The sequence below is a fragment of the Manis pentadactyla genome, chromosome 10, assembly GCF_030020395.1.
Source record: "Manis pentadactyla isolate mManPen7 chromosome 10, mManPen7.hap1, whole genome shotgun sequence".
Classification (NCBI taxonomy): domain Eukaryota; kingdom Metazoa; phylum Chordata; class Mammalia; order Pholidota; family Manidae; genus Manis; species Manis pentadactyla.
In genome coordinates, this window is record NC_080028.1 from 10,988,368 (window position 1) to 11,005,585 (window position 17,218).

Here is a 17,218-nt window from a genome sequence, read left to right on the forward strand (position 1 = left end):
GCCCATGTTCCCTTGGGCCACACTGCCAAGCCTCCCACAAATCTCATGCATCTCTTCCTCCAGTCTCACCCCTAACATTTGCAAGTCCCAGGGCAAGAGTACAAATAGAAGTCCACATACCATAAATCTAAATATTTAATAGCTACAAACCAAACAAATGAACTCTAAAATATGTTCTATCCCTCTATCCTGATAAATTTATCTTCATGATGACCTGAAACGCTAGGCTTGAATTTAGAATTCTCAGCCTCCTCTGAATTCTGCACCCCAAAAGTGGCATGGGGGAAGCCTACCCTGGCTGCTAGCCCACAGCCTACCCCACCTTCCATTCCCACCTCCAGCTCCACCCAGCATGTGCAGTCCCTCTCCCCAAAGGGGTGCCCATCCTAGCCTGCACATCCAAGATCCAGCTGCAGCCCCCAAAACAGCAACTCCTTAGCTACCCCTCAGGCCAGTCCAATGTAAGACAGACGGTAGTCAGCCCAGGAAGCTGGCTCGGGAGGCTTTGGGCAGAAATTCTATAGTAGAAGGTGCCAGAGACAGATCTACCAGACGGGTGTGGGTTCAGAGTGAGTATATCCCCTTGGCCTATGGACTCTTCCCCATGCGGAGGGGCATAGTCTGAGGAGGTCCAGAGAAGCCCCTTCTCTGGCTTTTGAATATAAATTTCAACACTTAGGGTCCAGCCCAAGGACTCTGACTCCCAGAGCGTCACGTAAGGAGCTGTAGAGCTTGGAAGACCTATCCCTTCATGGGTAAAAAGGGCGCTACTGAAGTCCAGAAAGAGCAAGCAACATATCCAGACATGCACAGTAAACTGGCTTCAAGCAGGCACCAGGTCCAGCCTCCTGACTGCTGCAGTCCCCAGCCACCCCTTCCATTGGAGATTTGAAGCATGACTTCTCCTTCCTCCTCCGTTCATGCTCCAGGCTTATAGTTTCCTCCTCGCAGTAGTGCTGACCTCACCAAACTCCAAGAGCTCTGAGTGTCTGCATCAGGGGTGAGGGAAGGCTGTTGTCTCGGTGAGTGTCTAGACCTGCCTAACAAGCAGCATCAGTTTGGACTGGCTTCCAAGCCGATGGCTGAGAAAGCTGGCTGGTAGCCATCAACCTCCTGCTTCCCTGGTGTACAGGCTCTGGAAAGAAGTGTCTCTGGGCTGGCTTACAGAGAACTGTACCCTGGCCTGCCTTCCCTGCCACAAGCTGTCACAGACAGAAATGCAGCGGTGCAATGGGGCCACCTCCACAGGCTCACACGAGCCAACCATGCTCACATGCTCATCTCCTCTCAATGATGTGTTCAGTGTTGCCACACTGGACCCTTGAAATTGGCCACAGTGGGAGTATGGGCAAATGCTACAAATTAGTGATTGTTATTTCTTAATGAAGAGCTCATTGTCAAAAATTTACCAGCATACCACTGCATAAATCTGTACCTATGGTATGTGCATGTAGGTTCATTCATGCACATCTTGAAGACACATCCATAACCCCCCTGCAGTGCATGTGCATGTGTGTATACACACGTGCATTTTCTTATGTGCAACACACATGCACACTTCTGGAATTAGATCCACTCACACAAACAGTCGTTGAGCTGTCAGCATTTATTGACCATGTCCCCACTACCAGGCCTTGATCTTGGTCCCAAGTGTAGAGAATGACAAGGACAGGGACTTTCCTGGAGGAAACTCTTGGTAGAGACGGGTTCATAGACAGGGAAACAGGATTGCTGAGAAATATGACAGGACTGCACAAAGGCATGGAAAGGAACCTGAACCAATACAGGGAAGGCCACACAGAGCAGGTGGTGCTTCAGCAAGGATACACATATTCCTCTATACCCTTAATCTAAATGAGCTGGTAGAGCCATCTAGGCATTTACATGCACAGGTAAGCATGGAGGTGTGTATGCTATGCCATGGGTGCTTGCATCTGTGAAGACGCATGTACCATATGTGCACGTCACTGCGTAAGATGTGCAGCTATACATGCTCAAAACATCAGTCAGATCAAAGGAACACCACACTAATGAGGTGGCCCGTTTTTGTCACCAGGAATTCGGAGCCCTGAAGCAATGAGCCCAGCCTTCCTCCCCCTACCTCTCTTGCCCTCTCCTTCCCGTTCTCTACCTCCTCTCTCTCCTACCCAGAGTTAGAGGTCTTACTGCAACCACAGAGCTATGCAAAGGCTTCCAAAGGAAGAAAATGTAAATGGTGAGACCAAACCAGGCACGTCACTCAGTCACTAGTGGAGAAGGAAAGGGAGCCAAGGATGGGCTCTCTGAGGCCGCTCTCTGAGAAGAGACCCATGAGAGCAGGAATATGTCAGGGGAAGGGGAGCATCCCTCCCCCACCATTCAATTCAGGGAGTCTGAGATGTCCTGTCACAGCCCTTACAGAGCTCAAAATCTTCTGGGGGAGGTCAGACATAGAGAAGTGAGACTCAGACGTCAGGCAGGATACAGTCAGCTGTAAGAGGTGACTCCTAGGAAGGGAGAGGCCAGGATTGAGTCCACCACTGCTTCTTTGCATCACTTCTTTACTCAGAAACCTTCAGTGGCCTCCCACTGCCTTCACAGTAAAGCTTTAAATGTCTCTCTGGTTGGGCCTCTGATTATCTGTCGTGCCACAGCAAACTGGAACTTACTGAGAGCCTATGATGTCCAGGCACTGCCCAACCATGTATTATCACAGCCCTGTAAGCAGGTATTATTACCCACATGACAAATGTGGAAACTGAGGCTCAGAGAGGCAGAAAGTTATGGGAGTTAAGAAGGTGGGCTCTGGAGTCACATTGCCCAGGTTCAATCCTGGCTCTAGCCACTTACTAGCAGCACAACCTGGGGCAAGTTATCTATGCCTCTCTTTCCTCATCTGTATAAGGGACCCAATAACAAGAGCACCCATCTGACAAAATTGTTATGTGGAATAAGCAAATTAAAAGAATTAGACCAATGCCTGATACATTGTAACAGTTACAAAGCACTTCCTATATAAGGGTACAGTCAGGAAATGCAGCCATGCCACCAGGGTGCACTCAGAAGGCGGCAGAGCTGGCATTTAGATGGCAGGGTCTCTGGGCCCCAAGTCCTCATTCATACCCACCACTCTGTCCTGCCTCCATCAGACTCACACACACACATTCAGAGTCACAGGTGCCTTAAGAAAAGGCTGCCCAGGGCACAGAAGGGCAAGAAGGGAGGGGCAGTTCTTCCTGGCAGGGGCCTGGCAGTCCAAGGTACAAAGGTAGCACAGGAGAGGCTTCACGGTTCTGAGTTGTGAAGCCCTTGGGAGCTGAGGTGTGGACTGAACCCACTTCCTTCCCAGTGCTGCCCCAGCCTGGCTCTGAGGGGCGCTCACCGCAGGACCCTCTGATGCCTCTCATTTGTTTGGCTTGTAACATGCCACTGGTCTGCGTCTGGGCCTGTCAGCGCTCCATGCTGCGCACAGCGGCAATCAAGACAGACGTGGTCCCACCCTCCTGTAACTCACATTCCAGAGGACACGAGGGAAAACTAGCAAGTTTAGAATCAACCAAGTACATAATCACAAATTTTCAAGAATGCTATGAAGTAATTACATTTGGGCAATGATTTTTTCAAAATAACAGGGGTTGACCTCTCCTTTGGTTATCTAAAACTTAGTAGCTTAAAACAATAATAACTATTTTCTTGTCCCACGATTCTATGGGCTCAGCCGGGCAGTTCTTCTGCTGCACATGATAATGGCTGGGGCTACAGTCATCTTGGCTGGACTAGGCTGGAACAACCCAACCGACTCACGCACATGCTGTAGTCCAGGCTAACTGTCGACTGGGAGCTCAGCTGAGTTTTTACCTAAATCCCTCATATCTGCCCCTGGGGCCTCTCTCTGTGTCTTGGAGGTCTCACAGCACAGCAGTTGGGTTCCAAGAGGCAAAAACTGGAAGTGACCAGTCAGGTGAAGGCCTAGCCTCACAAGTCTCAGCAAGTCACCTTCACCATATTCTACTGGTCAAAGCAAGACACAAGGTCAGTTCCAGGGGAGAAGGTATCACAACCACCTCCTAATGGGAGTAGCAGCATGCATGTTAGAGGTGAGGGGCCATCAGACACCATCTTTGAAGGCTAGTTGTTGGTCTGTAAGCTCCTTAGGAGCTTCCCAGGTATAATGTGAAACTGAGCCCTGTAAGTGGAGGGCAGGGAGAGACTGCAGAAAGCAGCAGGCCACTCCAGGTTGGTAGGTGGCAGGTTTAATAAGCAAAGGGACTTGTAAGTCTTGTCTTGGGCGGGGCTACAGGACAGCAAATCTCCACACCAGCCACCAAATGTTAAATTTAGGTAGAGGACATATCTGGGTTCAGTCACATATACAGTCCAGATGTCTCACCGCCACATAGCCACCTAAGGCTGCATCCTTAGGGCAGCTCCTGGGATGGGGAAAGCAAGCAGAACACACATTCTAATGACAGGGGAGGGGTGAGCAGACTCCAGTTGCCTGGGTTCAGCTTGAGGGTCAACCAGTGATCACATCCTCTCAAAGATCTCCCCCAACACTAGCTACCACAGCTGCTGTAGAGCAGTCAGGGGAGTCCTCTATGAAAAGCTGACTTTCAGCTGAAATTTGAAGGATCAGGCAAAACCAGGGGATAGGAGAGAGGGGATGGTTCCAGCCAGAGGGAACAGCATGTGCAAATCTTCTTTTCCTGAGGAGGAAAGAATTTGGCCTTTGAGGAAACCTAAAAGATGTCCCAAATGGTTATCCCTGGTGAGCAAGGGAGAAGTGACACAGGATGAGGTGAGGAAGTGGGCAGGGGTAGGTCCTCTCTAGGCAGGCCTTTGGATTTTATTCTAAGTGCAAAGATAGCCTCTGACCCAGACATGACTGCACTTTACATGCAAAATTCACCAAGCCAGGGCCTGGGCTAGACACTGTGTAGGGGAAAGATATAACTTAGTAGCTTAAAACAACAATAACTATTTTCTTGTCTCACAAGGTAATCCCTTTCCTGAAGCTCACAGTTTTATTTGAATTATTTACTCATGATTTGCAATCTGCCCTTGACCCTTCAATTAACCTTTGTTTATACAACTCCTATGAATAGAACAGCATACAGTAAAAAATATAGAAATAAAAAGGATATTAAAAGTAGAAAACCAAAACCATGGAAAGGAGAAGGAAACAATATGACAAAAAGTACACGTTTCCTGGCAAGCAAAGCAAAAAGGGAAACGTCATAAATTCTGTAGCTTTCATTGTCTAAGTCAACACTTCAGTTGCTGAAGAGAACATTTTTCTCAGTTCATGCTCTCTGGAGAAGAGAGAAAACATACATGAAGCAATACTTAATAACTCAAGGCCAAAAGTAGAGAAAGCCAAAAGAGCACCCCAGATAGAAACTGAGGTGGAAAGCTTAGAATCCTTCTACGTCAGAGAACTCAGCACCCTGACTGGCAGCAGAAAAGGGCAGGTGGGAAGCACGGCAGGAGAGCTAGGAAGGCCGGGATCTGAAGCCCAGCTCCCTGCTCCCCAGCTGTGTGATGCAAGCAGGAGCCAGCCTCCCTGAGCCTTTGTTTCCCTCACAAAATGGGCCTAATAATCCCTCATAGGATTAGCAGCTGTGATGCTGCAAGGAGACACTGTGGAGGCACCTAGCACAGTGTCTGGGTGTACCTCGTACTCAATGAAAAGTAATAATAGCTAGAATCTGTTGAACTTTCCCTTCGTGTTGGGCATTAATTTAAGTACTTTCCATTTTAATGGTAACAGCAACATCATGAGATAGATCCTATTATTATCCCCATTTTACAAAGGAGAAAATGAGGTCCAGAGAGATTAAGATCTGTGCCCAAGGTCACACCACAGGAATGTGGTGGAGAGGGGACAGTAAGTGAAGCAGTCTAGTGGCTCCAGAGCTCCTGTCTTCACCCCCGTATAAGCCACTTCCTCAACAGTGGCCTCCTGACCCCCTTTTCTTTACCTCCATCCCGCAGGACACACCCACTCAGCCGGCCAGAGCGCTCTCAGCTGAATGGAGGTCCTCCCTCCACGAAGCCGAAATCCTGGCCCCTGGTCCCACGTTCCCCTTCTTCTCACACTGTGCCACTCTTGTAGTCTGAGCTCGGTCTTAGGGAGGCTGTGAAAACCAGGCTAGACATTCTTCCACAAGACAGTCCTCTAGAGTCACCGGCTTCTGCTGAAGGGACTGGCAAACGGTTAACAAAGGTGAGACTTAAAGCTGGTCACGAAGGCTGAGGAGAATTCTACCCACGTGCTCCTTGACAGCAGAGACATAACTCATTTACCACTTGCTTGGCACATGGCAGGCCTAGTAATCTTAGGAACTGAAAGTGAATTGAATTGAACTGAACTGAGTTAAGCTGAATTGAACTGGACTGAATTGCAAAGTTGAATGGATGGAGAGTGAGTGGATGGATGGGCATCTAGATGGATGATTGTACGGACAGTTGGTTGGATAAATGGGAAAACGGATGGATTTTTAGACGGTAGGACAATGGAAGTATGACTGGATGTAGCTACAGTAACCACAGCTGGGAAGGAAATCTGGTAACTGAAGGCACAGAGGTAGGATCATCCAACTGTTTGGACAACACTGAATAAATCGGTGTGACTGGGGCAGAGGGCTCACGCCAGGAGAAACAGAAAGAGTGAACACCCACGTTCTCCCTCCTATAGGGACAGATGGATGGGCGGGGAGGGTGCTGTACAAGCTGTGTGCTCAGTGGCTGCCGGGAAAGCCGGGAGGGCTCCCCCGCCAGCTGCGGCCAGGGTGACACTGACAGATTACAGCGTGTCCTCCGCACTAATGACACTGCAGAGTCCTCCTCCTGCCGCTCCCCAGCCAGCTTCAGCTCCAGTGGATCGATACCAAAGGGTGCTCACTGAAAATCCCCAGCCAACTCCCTCCGAAGCTTGGATGCTTGAAATCACAGAACCACAGAGTAGACAGGACTTTAGAGATCAGTTCATTCCCTGGACTGGAAGCTCCCTGGACCGGGGATGGTGTCTCATTTACCTTGGCATCCCGTCCCATCACAGGGCCACACGAGGACAGCCATCTCCAAAAGTTTGCTGAGTGAATAAATCAACGTCCTGGCCAATGCAGAGTCCTCACAAAACCATCTCTCTGACGTATGGTCCACCAGCCTCTACTTGCACCCCTCCAAGCACAGAGAGCCTTTCTTTGTTGTACAGATCTGACAATTAAAATCGTTTTCCCTGCTTCGAGTTAACCTCTCCTCCCCTTTCTTTGTCCATGGATTTCTATTTCCCATTTCTTCCTCTTCCCTAGCCAACTCTCTTCCCTTCTCCTAAACCACCCAGTAATCTGGTCCTCTCCTCTTGGGGTGCTGAAATCACATGATTGAGAAGAGAAGAAACAGAACTCCCATCCATTGAGCACCTGCTCTAGGCAAGATGCATCAGAAATCTACAAGTGCTGCCTCACAGAATCCTCATGAATGTCCTGGGAGGTGGCCGCTCTTATCCCCATCTCACAGATGAGGTCCCTCGGTCTCAGAGAGGGTAAATGCTCGGGGTCATTCAGACACACAGGGGCAGAGCTGGGGCTCGAATCCAGGCTCATGGGCTTCCACTGTGCCATTGCAGCCCTGGGGCCCACAGCATGAGTATTTCCCATGTCTTATTCTTGGCCTCAGACAAGTCTGGAAAGGATTCAACTGGTCCTCTAATCGCCCTTCTCCTGGGGAGGTGGAGAAACTTGTTCAAGGTCACCAGAGCTCAGCGGCTGCCCCGACAGAGGGCCCTTCCCTCAGAGCCTGCTGCTTCCCTCCAACTCCCAGCCAGGACTGTGGCCTCCAAATAGCACTTCTCATGGAAGGAAACCAGGGCTTCTTAGACAAATGGCTGATCCAAGACTTGGGAAGGGAAAGTACAAGATGAGTCTGGAACATCTTGTTCTTCCAGAAGGCTAGGAAGTCATCAAAGACTATGGGGGCTGGGTCACAAGGTTCAGCGTCCAACCTGAAGGGGCGCCCATGGGCTGGAGATGAGGACATTTGAGCATCAGAAAGAACAGGAGGATACCAGGAAACCCACTCATTATTTTGAAAATTGGTTTCAAAACAAGAGGAGGCAACAGCCAAACAAAATAATATGTACTACACACATATTAGAGATAACCTATCATATTAGCTCTGTATACAGGCTCCCCACCCTGTCCAGGAGAGCTTTGTTCACTGCACACTGCATCGTTCAGATGCAGCCTGGAAACCTCTGGAGAAGGATTCCGGAGACCCCAGCCATTCCAGCCTGGGCCTCTCCCAAGCCATGCCACTCCCCACCACCCTGCCTTTTCCCCTACAGTGGAGAACAGGGCAATGAACCTCTGTGAATCACTGACTGGCATTGAAGCCTGGAGAGGGAAATGACTTGCCCAGAATCCCCCCACTGGCCATGCCAGACAGACCTCCTGGACACCTGAGTCCATGACCTTGGTCAGCCAGGGCCAGCGGCTCAGTTCCAGTGTGTGGCCCTGAGAAGTGTTGGGCTAGAAGTGTTCAAGGAATCAGCATGAGGACTCAGACAGGGTCTGTCACAGCCCCACAGGCCACCTCTCCCCTCTCATTGAACTGCCAGCCCTGCCAAACACCTGCCTGTGGTGGCTGCCCCTCTGCAGCCTCTCTTCCCCTCCTCGCCCCCACCCAGCCTCTCTGCAGAGCCCACTGGTCCTCATTCCCTGTCTCCACACTCCCCCCAGAGTCAACCCTGCACCATCACAGCCCCCCACTTAAACCCCCCTCTGAGATTTTCTGCCCCTTGTTCAAACTGTAATTTAGAGATTAACACTCTTCAAGCTCACAAAAAGTCCAGATTTTACTCCCCTGCAGGCTGTTCCCAAAACCCAAGTTCATGATTAACATGCACTTGTTTTTTCTAACCTTTTGTGCTTGAGTCTGGATAGACCATCTCTACAAGAAACTGGTAAGAGTGGTCACCTCTGGGGAGGGAGGGCTGGAAGCAGGCATGAAAGCGAGAGCAACCTCACCTGGCACCTTCTGAATGTTGTACCACATGCATGAGACATCTATAAAATTAACAAATTAGCTTTATCAAAGGTGACCATTAAAAAGCAAAAAAAGACAAGTCCTGACTCCATCATTACTAATGCTATGACCTTGGACAACTTCTTAAGCACTCCAGGCCTCAGTTTACTGGTCTAAATTAAACAATGGGGATGAAAATAGTACCTGCCTTGTAAGGTAGGTCACAAGCCAATGCTCAGGAAGCACTAGTGCTGCATGTGACAAATAGGGCTGAGTAAATGTGAGTGACAGTCCTCTCCCAGTCCATAGTCTCTGCAAAACTCTGAGCTCCTTAATGAGAAGAATCACAATGTTCAACTTTGGATCCCAGCGCTTGGCACAGCTCCTGATTAAAAGTCTTGAAATATTCCCTGATGACTGTGAGACACAATTCACTGTCCTCAGGATAGCTTTCAAGGCCCCGTTCTGGCTGCTCTGCTGTCTTTCCAGCTGCACCTCTAGCCCATTCTACCAACCAAACTATACTGTTCACTACTTACCCTGTCTCCCCCACTGGTCTGAAAGCTCCAGGAGTACAGGGGCTGTGCTGTTCATCTCTATATCTCTAGTGTTTAGCATGAATCAGACACTTAGAAAATCTTTGTTGAATTAATAAATGAGTGAATGAATGAATGAGTCATTCCCGACCCCTCAGCCACCTGGGCGGCCTTCAGGGGCCAAATTATGGTGAGTCACTCATGCCCCGCCCATGCCTCGTGAAGGCAGCGACCTCTCTTTGCAGTCTCTTCCCCCACTCCAACCCAGAGGCTGCATCTCTCAGCCTGAGTGCACCCAGAGAGCCTTCCAGGCCAGGAAGCTGCAGCTGGCGCACCACTCGGCACTGCAGCTTCCTTCGGGAGACTGAGCAGCCTGCACGGAGGCCCCTTGCCTCTCCTCTCCCTGCCTCACAGGTCTGCTGAAGTCCTTGACCAGGCACTGTACTAGGAGTAGGGACAGAAAGACAAATGAGATCCTCCCTGCGCTCATGAACAAATACTGGCACAGAGGAAGCAGAAGCCTGGTCTACCCCATGCAATCCACCACCTATTTCACTAAGTACCCACCACGTGCCACTCTACGCTGTGCCTGTACACAGGTCCTGTCACCTCTCTGTGCCTCAATTTCCTCTTCAAATGGGGTTGGAAAGACCCACCGCATCTAATGTATCAGGATTATTTAGCAAATGGAACCAGGTAATCTATGTAAATTGTTCAATAAACTATGAAAACCTGCACCAGTGTTATTGCTGTTGTTACTTATATACCTTAGCAAAACAATATTAAATAACTTAAGTCCTCTCCTCAGCAACGACTGTGATTTGCACACAGTAGGTGTTTAATTGATATTTGATGCGGTGGTCAGGACTTTTCACGCTTTGGGGAGCAGCGCCATCGTGCGGCCAGAACTCAGAACACACGGACTTTCCGGTATACCGGGATCAGGCGAGTGGGGGCTGCTGGGAACCCCTTCGAAGACGTTTTAGGACAAATGCAAGGAAGTCGCTCTGACACCACAGAAAAGGATAAATTTCTTTGCCCCTGTAGGTGATACAGGCTCAGGGAATAAATAGGTGCAATGAGGGTTGGAAGCAACACTCCAGGTTCTTTCTCTATAAAAGGGGTCTTTGGGAGAACTGGAGTGCCCAAGGGGCAGCCCAGCTGAATTTCAGGCTGTCTGGGCTGGGCCTGTGAATGACGCTGCTCATCCCTCATCTAACAAGACTTGAACTTGGCTCTGCCATTCACAGGCTGTGTGACCTTGAGCAGACTGGTGCCCTCTCAGCTTCAATTTTCTTCATCTGTACAATGAGGTCATAATCCCTGCCCTGACTTCCTCAAAGAGTTACTGTGAAGATCAAATGGGATAAGAAAAGTACAACTAGTTCACAAACAGTAAACTGCTGTACAAACAAGATGTGTGGTTACTGTTACTATTTCCAATAACAGTAACAGCTGTCATTTATTGAGCTTCTCACTATGCCAAACCCTTTGCCGTATCATCTCATTCCCACAAAGCCCTATAAAACAGGTACTTTCAAGAAACCCATTTTGTGATGAGGACTCTGAGGTTTGGCGAAGTTTGAAATTTTTCCTAAAGTGACACTCGACTAATAAAAAGGAAAGCCAAGATTTGAACTCAGGACAGTCGGACACACACACACACACACACACACACACACACTGAGACAGTCGACTACAGCGCTCAGACACACACACACACACACACACACACTGAGCACACACACACTGAGGCAGTCGACTACAGTGCTCTATCATCTCAATAATCCCAGCCACTGTACAGGGACTTAAAGGTAAAATCCCTGATACGCAGTGGTAAATGTCTTAAAGAAAATAAAGGAATTATTGACCTTTCTCCTGTTTTTTCCTAGGAAATTCTGCTTCTTTCCCATCTCTATCTCAGCATCTCCTCTGACCTTGGAGACTCCTGGAAAAGGGGAGCCTTTGGGCTCTGCACCCAGGGTCCTGTTCACAGCCAAGGCCAGAGAATTCCAAAACATTCCCTTCCTGCATCCAAGCCTGGAAAAAGGCCCTGCATGCAAGGCACTGGCAAAAGCAGATAGGGGGACAGGTCCACTCCAAGGTGCATGTTGAACAAATGGTGCCAAATCTGCTGGGAGAAGGTGGCTATTTTTCAACAATCCTAATGACCCTCGTGTCTAGAGTCCTTTTGAGCTTATGCCTGTCTCCCTGTTTTCTCATTATTTGGACTCAGAACACTCCCTTGAGGTCAGAATCCTTAACTCTACTTCACAGATGAGGAAACTGAGATTTAAGGAGGTGGAATGACTTACCCAGGGTCATTTTTGCAAGTAGGGGGCAGAGAAAAACTCAAGTTCAAGATTCCAAAGTACAAAATGTGGACCCCTGAGGCCTACAGCTATTTCTGATTGACAGTCCTGGTTCTAGCCCTAATTGTGCTATCAGCTGGCTATATGGCCTCATACAAGCCTCTAAGCCTTGGTTGCTTTATGGAAGAGACCCAATCAGCTCAGAGGGCTTTGTGCCCTCTGTTCACGTCCATACAGCAGCACCCACAGGTTTTACCAGGAAGCAGCTGTGGCTTCATGTCCCTTGGGAAGCTTTATCTGACTGCCCAGGGTTGAGTTATTATCCCTGTGTTCTCGCAGCCCTCACAGCATCACATGGTCATTTATCTGCAAATTCCCAGAGGACAAGGCAGCAAACATACACGAACATGAAGGTCAGGTATGATGCAATAGGGAAGAGTAGGGACTGTGGAAAAGCAGAAAGCTCTGGCCTAGGGGACAGCACCCATTCAGCACCAGCTGATCATCATGTGAGAAAGCTAACCAGTGTGGCTAGATCTTAACAGAAGTAAAAAATCTGGACTTTTATGTGAAATCTGCTTTATAATGTAGACTCGATATTTCATTAAGCACTCAACGGATATTGTAGCCCTGGTCGGCCACACCTACTTTCCCACTAGACTTTGGTGTACTTGAGAGCATGACTGGGTTTCTCTCTGACGTCTGAGAGGAACTCAGGGCCTGGATTCCCCCAAGTGACCAGTAATTGCTTTTGAAATGTAATATCTTGTCCCTGGTCAAAGCCTTCACAGGTGACCATGCTAATCCAACTGGCAAGGATTCAAGGTTTACTGCATGCCAGGCACAGCTTTAAACACTTTACATTTTATCCGACTCAATTCTCACTACCTACGCCCTCTGATTCTGTCCAGTTTACAGATGAGAAAGCCAAGGCTCAGACAGTCACGTGGCTTACCCAAGGTCGCATGGCTAGTGCTAACCTAGGATTCAAATTCAGGCAGTCTGTCTCCACGGATGTCTGCTTGGATTGCCGTGATACCATACTGCCCCATGAGACCCCCTTAAATACCACTTGCAATCACCTGGCCCCCAACAAGGCTCTCAAGACACCTGCCAGGCATAGTTCCCAGTCCTAAGGAGAGTAGGAGCCAGGGCATGTGGCACAGAGAACAACACATGTACTGAAGAAAGTAAGACCTGACATTCAGGGAAGGGCACCTATTAGCCCATGACTAGAGAGCCAGACCAAGCCAAAATCAGCATTTACCTTTGTCCCCAGGACACCACCCAAAGTACAGTGCGGACAGGAGCAAGGAGAGGCCTGGTTATTGCTCATCCCCTGAAACAGTGAAGCCCTCTCTAAACTAGCTAAATAGCTCCAAAGGAAATAGGAGTCTATTTTGTCTCCTGTCACCAGGGCTGCAAATCCTGATATATCTCAGGCCATGGCAGAGAAGTGCATGGCTCAGCACTTGGAGAGATGCCCACATGAGGCAGGAAGTGGAGTGGATAATTCAACAGGTATCTCTCTATTCTGAGAACTGATCCTGTGATGGGTGAGTGTACATCCAGCTGAGATAAAAAAATATATTTGAATGCCAACCATCAGAATGTACAGCAAGCCTCCCTTTCTTCCGGGGGACTTGAAGCATCCTTTGGGGCTTTAATCCTTCCAGGTTCTCTATTTTTAAACATTTGCTAGGGTGACAAGGCTCTCGGGACAGTTGGGGTGGGCTGATGACTCAGAGGCTTACCTTCCTACTGGCACACCCTCCAACAGGTTGATAAAATGCTGCAGTGCCAGCGAGTCTGCCCGAGGCACCAAAGCCTCTACCCTCGTCTTTCTCATCTGTAAAATGGGGCTAACGATCTCTGCATCGCTGAAACAGAAAAGTATGGTACAAGTCCACAGTTCCTCATCTGAAACCCTGGGGACTTGATGTGTTTGATAACAGAATTCCCTGGATTTTAGAAAAGTTTGACAGTAGATCTACCATGTTATATATTATGCCCAGTGAGCTCTAGGATAGTATTCTATAAACCCTTTGACTTTTCCATAGCAAAATGTGTAAATGCTCATACTAAGTGGGATAAAATAAAGACTATAAATAACCTCACATCCAATTCACATCAGGTTTGCTATTGTTCGCCCCAACTTATGGAAAAGCTTTTGGTTTTCAGAGCTTTTATGGATTGAAATTGTGTCTGAGTGCCAGCTTTGGTTTCAAGCACCCCCGGCTTCCCATTCCAATTGCACCTTTACCAGCTTGCTGACTGGGAGAACATGCCTCCTCAGTGCAGCTCGGTTTTATCTATAAAATGGGGTGATAATGTCTGTGGTGGTTCTCAGAAGGCACACAAGGAGATGTCGTTTGTGCAACTGGAAGAGGGACTGGCCATACCTGCAACTGTTCTCAGAGATCACCTGTTCACCCAAAAAATATTTTCCAAACACCAACCATGTGTTAATCCTAATAGCTGGAGATACAACAGTGAACAAGACATGTAAGATTCCACCTCTCCTGAGGTTTATGTTCTAATGAGGAGACAAGATATAAGCATACAAATAAACAGGATAATTTTAACAGAAGGAAACGTTAGTCAACAGGAAAACACTAATGGGATACACAAAAGAGCAGAAGCCAGGCTGCTTCCTAAATTTAAAACCCAGCTTCACTACACATTGCTCAGCCTAGAGCATGTCTCCGTGCCACCACACCTTCATCTGTAAAACAGGAAGAATAACAGCCTCCACATGACAAGGCTGTGGTGAGAATTAAAAGGGTTAATGTAAGCACTTGGAATAGTATCAGACACATGGTCAGCAAGAGTGAGGACCAGGTAAGGCTGCTCAGAGGGGTGGTCAGGAAAAGCCTGTTTTAATGAGGACACAGGCTCATGAAGATCTAGGGGAGCTGCATTTCAGGCACCAGAGAACTGCAGGTGAAAGGTCTCAAGGTAGTAATGAACCTGTGTATGACCCAGAAAGAGAAGCTGCCACTGGGAAGCCATTATTTAGAAACTTGCAGACCATGAACAGAGTATGAGATTGTGTCCTCAGGATTTTAAGGAGGTTAAATGGGAGGTAGCACATGCTCTGATATAAAGTAAAGGAAGGTCATTCCAGCTGTTTGTGGAGAATGCACAATGGCATAAACAGAAAGAGGCAGCAGGGGCATCAGTTGGGAAGAAGGATGAAGGCAAGACCTCCCACTCAAGCCCAGGGACCCACTACTGAGAATGAGACAGGGCACTCCAAACCCTCCATCTGGGCTGGGCAGGGGGGTCCAGACCAAATGTGGGAAAAATGATTAAACTCTGACATGAAAGAAAGACTGCAGCAGATGGCCTGGGGACTCACAGCAAAAAAAAAAAAAAGACATGGTTCAAGCAATTCAGCAAAAATATACCTCCCCTTGTATTGTAGAGCATATTAGAATCAATACTGATCTTAATTACACTAAAATTAATGGGGTGCTTATCTATCTTCCCAATGTACTAAATTCATTCTTTTTCTCATGTAATTCACAAAACTATCCATTCAACAATTCAACAAAAATGTATTAGCAGGCACTGTTCTAGGAAAGTCAGACAAAGCCCCTACTTTCATGGAGCTTACACTCTACAGGCAGAGGCAGAGCCTAAACAGGGAAACAAAAAATATTTCAGAGTGTGATGAGAACTATGAAGAAAACAAATCAGAGAAGAGGGCAAGGAGGGCTGGAGGGAGGAGACAGTTTTAGGAATGGTGTTCAGAGAAGATCTTGGTGAGGTAACTCCTGAGCAGAGACATGGACAATGGGACTAAGCCAGCCAGGGGTAAATCCCTGGGGAAAAGGATGCCAGGCAGAAAGAACAGAAAGTGCAGAGACCCTGCTGAAATGGAAATGAGGTTGATGTATTAGAGAGAGAAAAAGAGACCATGGCAGCTAGAGCAAAGCAAGTATAGAATGGCAGGATATAAAGGTGAAATGTAACTAGGGACCAGACAGGACATGGAAAGACATTCATATTTCACTCTAATCACATGAGAAGCTGCTAGAAGATGTGAACAGATTGGTTTGATGGCCATACAGAGATGGAATCCTTGAGGAACAAGAGTGGAAACTTGGGAGTCCAAACATGAGGCTAGAGATGGTGGAGAAATGTGGTAGCATTCAACATGTATTTTCTAAGTAGAATAAAGAGGACTTAGTGGGAGGAAAGGGCAAATAACTACCAACGGTTAACTACAAGGTTTTGCGCTGAGCACCATTCACCAGGTACCACTAACAAAAACTAGGAAAGATGGAAAATGAGTAGACTGGGAAAGAATTTATGGAAACAGATGCTATTAACATTTTCATTTCACAGATGAGTAAGCAGCTTTAGAGAAATCAAATAACCTGTCCAAGTCCACCCAACTGGTAAGTGAAATTACTAAGTATTTTGACATACATTTACTTTTACTTTCACAGCACCCAATTATTATCTTATTATCTCCAATATACAGATATGGGAACTAAGGCCCCAAGATGTGTGGGCTACACAGCTAGAAGTGGGAGAGCCAAGAGTAGGTATCAGGTGTAAGAGCAGGTACATTTTCTAATAAAGGAGACACACTGGGAGACTGATAAGGAAACCTAGGAGACCAAGTAGAAAAATACCTTGAGTTTGAATGAAATGCCTTCAGCGTCTTTCAACGTTTTGCCATCCCCCAGTAAAAATTCTCAAACTCCGCGAGTGAAGAGCTGCGTTAAGAACAGCACTGTTGCCCATTGTTGCCACTTCGGAATCAGGTGCTAATTAAAATGCAGATTCCTGGGCTCCAGCTTAAACATACTTGAGTAACAATCTAAGTGAAACCGGAATCTGCATTTTTCACATAAGCGCTCCAGAAATCTTCGTCGCACAACAGAGCTTGAAAAATGTGTAAATATGGTTTGAATTCCGGCGGCAACCCCCCTAAACTACTCAGGTCACTACACCTCTGGGCCTCAAATTCCGATATTGTAGAAGAAAGGCGGGGTAACAATAAACTCTGCCACGGACTCTCAGCTCCCGCTGGGCTGTGGGAATCGAACCACACGAAAGGCTAGAGGGCAGGGGCCCCGGGTCATCGTGCGCTACAGAGGGGCCGAAGCGTCCCGTGAAGCACTGTGGGACACAAGACTATCAGCCGCTCCGCGCCTCAAATTTGGATTACGCGGGCGCCCTTTCGGGACGTCGCCGGATGCGACCGTGACGTAACTGTAAATACCTCTACTGTCTTGGCGCCTCAGAGACTACTGAGGACACCACGCCAAGAGCGGTGACGAATTTCCGGATGTGTCTTCGCTTTACGACTCGCGCGTTCTGCCGCCGAACCCGGAGGAAGCTGGCGAG

General features: G+C 48.1%; 1 long non-coding RNA gene across 1 annotated transcript in view; it reads right to left on the minus strand.

Moving 5' to 3' along the window:
• Nucleotides 1-17,204, minus strand: part of LOC118915338 (uncharacterized) — a 175,971-nt gene extending 158,767 nt beyond the window's left edge. The window contains exon 1 of the long non-coding RNA XR_005026039.2: nt 17,094-17,204. This is a non-coding gene — a long non-coding RNA (uncharacterized LOC118915338). The remainder of the gene's footprint in view (nt 1-17,093) is intronic.
• Between the last annotated feature and the right edge of the window lie 14 nt (nt 17,205-17,218).